Source organism: Pteropus alecto, unplaced genomic scaffold (assembly GCF_000325575.1).
Source record: "Pteropus alecto unplaced genomic scaffold, ASM32557v1 scaffold214, whole genome shotgun sequence".
In the NCBI taxonomy this organism is placed as follows: Eukaryota; Metazoa; Chordata; class Mammalia; order Chiroptera; family Pteropodidae; genus Pteropus; species Pteropus alecto.
Window position 1 is genome coordinate 381,722 of NW_006435787.1, and position 2,896 is coordinate 384,617.

Genomic DNA, 2,896 nt, shown 5'->3' on the forward strand with positions numbered 1-2,896 from the left:
TGTGTTCTCCCCCTCTTTCCGAGCCTGTGACTCCAGTGTCCCTCTGGAGTAGCCTAGAACCAAGCTCCCTGCTACTACTGGAGGCAGTGCGTCCCTGCTCTGTTACCTGGGAGGGGCTGCCCTCCTGGGGTCATGCTCCTCCTCAGTGACGAGGCCAGGGCATGGGGTGGGAGTGGCAGAGGGTTGACCCACATTAGCGTCTGCCTGCGGCGGGCACACAGAAGACCGAGTACAGCTGTTCTGAGGTTCCGGGGAAGAGGAGTCTGGGTAGCGAGTTGTGTGTAGCTCTTTTTCTGCAAAAAGATGTGATTTGCTCCCCAGAAAGCCATGTGGCTTTCTGGCCTGACCTCGTGCCAGGGCTGTTCTGCAAAGGGGTCCCGGCTCGCAGCTGGAAGTGCTACGCCACAGGCACGGGCCCTGCACACTGCCGGCTCCTCTCCAGGCCGAAGCGGGGAGAGGTGAGGCGGATCTGCACTCGGCACTGCCCTTGCCTGTATGAGGAACAGAGGGTCAGGGGACCTGCAGAGGGACCTGGGCCTGCGGGTCCTCTTAGGGCAGGAGCAGACTTGGTTCAGGAGCTGTGCAGGCAGGAAGTCACCGCCCCGCCAGCGGGGCTCTGGGGGAACTGGAAGGGTCTGTGGCCCCATCCACAGCCGAGAAGCGGGGTGGGCTTCCCCAGGCCACGTGCTGCAGGAGGCTGCCCTGTGTCTGCACCACCCTGGCCCACCGGCCCTCCCAGGGAGTCCGGTGCCCGCTCACCCCTGCCCTGGGACTCAGCCTCCTGTTCTCTGCCGCCCACCAAACCAGCCAGTTCTGCGTGGAAGGGGAGTGCCATGGGCATCTCTGTGGAGACAGAGGGCTGCTGTGGGGTGGGGGATCAGGGACCTCACTTTTTATTTGGTGAGAATTCTACATTCATATGCAGTCATGAGAAATGACACAGCCGTGTCCCTGTACTTGACTTCCCCGGTGGTAACATCTTGCAAACTGTAGTACAGCATCACGATAGGGCGCCCTGAACGGTAGAGACGCCCAGACCCCCGTCGCTGCCTCCTACCCCCCGGTCCCGTTAACCCCGCAGCCACTGTCTTCTCCGTGTCTATCATTTTTTTCCTTTCGGGACTCTTATGTGAAGGGTGTCATACAGTGTGCAACTTTTGGGAGCTGGCTTTTTCCAGGCAGCATAAGTCCCTGGGGATTCCCGCAGACTGGCGGGCACGAGCTTGCTCTTTCACACCTGCGGCTGGGGACACTTGGTGTGTGGCTGGTCCTCGCCCAGAGCACGTCTGAGTTTGTGTTCTGGGGTGACTAGGCACAAAGCTGCTGTAAACCCTCATGTACAGATGTTCACGTGAACAGTAGTTTACGATCCTGGAGACAAACATTCAGGAGTGAGTTGCTGGGTAGGAAGTAACTGCAGGCTGGTGTTTTAGACAACACAGCTGGCTGCTTTCCAGAGGAGCCACACTGCCAACAGCGTATGTCGCTATTTTTTACCTTGGCCATCCTGACAAGCGTGCTGTGACTTCGCACCATGGCTTTAATCTGCGTGCCCCAGTGGCTGGTGATGCTAAGCGCTGCCTCCTGTGCTCATCTGCCATCAGCATGTCCTCTTCGTGACGTGTCTGTTGCCCATCTTTTCATTGGACTCTTTCTGAGTATCGACCAGGCTTCCGTCGCATACCGGGTTTGCAGACGTTTCTCCCCGCCCGTGACTTGTTTTCGCACTCTTAGCGGCATCTTTCACAGAACGAAGGCTCCAGGTTCTCCTTCTCTGGATCGTGCTTTTGGCGTCGTACCTAGAACCCTTTCCGTAGCCCAAGAGCCTCAGGGATTCCTCCTTTGTGTTCCCTAAAGGTTTTCTTGTTCCGTGTTATGCATTTAATCCATGACCCGCTTGGAGTTGATTCCTGAGTGAGTTTGAGGTTTGGGTCTCGCCTGGGTCTGTCCGGCTACTCCGGCGCCATTTGTCGAACGTCATCTTTCCTCTGTTGGGGTTTCTGCACCTTTGTCAGAAATTACTCAGATGTGTCTGTTTACGCAGGTCTGTGTTGGGCTCCTTGGTCTGTCCCTCTCCTAACAACACAGTCCGAATTAGCACGGGACGTCCCAGGTCCTGCAAACCCTCATGGTGCTACAGGCCCCACCCAGCAGGTCTGGGTGTCGGGGGGTTCCAGTCTCCCCCCACCCCCATTGTCACCATCCCAGAGTCAAGCAGTGGGGCCTGGGGTCGCCAGCCTTCCCGTCTGGCTGGGCGATCCTTGCTCCCACCCTGCCTCTGCTTCCTGAGTAGGACGTGGACTAGGGAGGAGAGAGGGGCAGGGCCAGTGTGAGGGGGGAACGCAGCCCACTGCCTCCCCCTCCTCTCGCCTGGCCGGTCACCTTTCCTCCTGTGACTCTGGACCCATCGCCTGGAGTGCTCTGTGGTGGGCTGGGCCAGTGAAGGCCACAGCGCTAAAGGCAGAGCCACCTCTGCCTTTGGGGCCCTGGGAGGGACTCACTGCCACGTGCCTCCGGGACTGTTTGCAGAGGACATGATCAGGGCCTGTCTTCCCGTCAGCACTCAGGAACAGGAGCCCTGGGTTGGGTGGTGCTGGGGCCCCCTTCTGCCCCTTGCCAGAGGGAGGCACCAGAGTGCTGGGTGATGGCCCAGTGGGCGTGTCATGAGGCCTTGGCGTCCCTGAAAGGCAGCAGGGCTCCAGCCCGACCCTGAACCCCAAGAGGGTGCATTCCAGGGGACCGCTTGGCCTCTGAGTATGGGGGTGATGCCTATGCTTCCTGCTGTCCTGAGGGGAGGTCTGGGGGGGCACTGCTGGCCTCACCCCACGCTCCAGGCCAGGCCTCCTCCCCGGGCCTTCTGGGACTCCGGACATTCTCTGGCCTCTGCGAACATCCC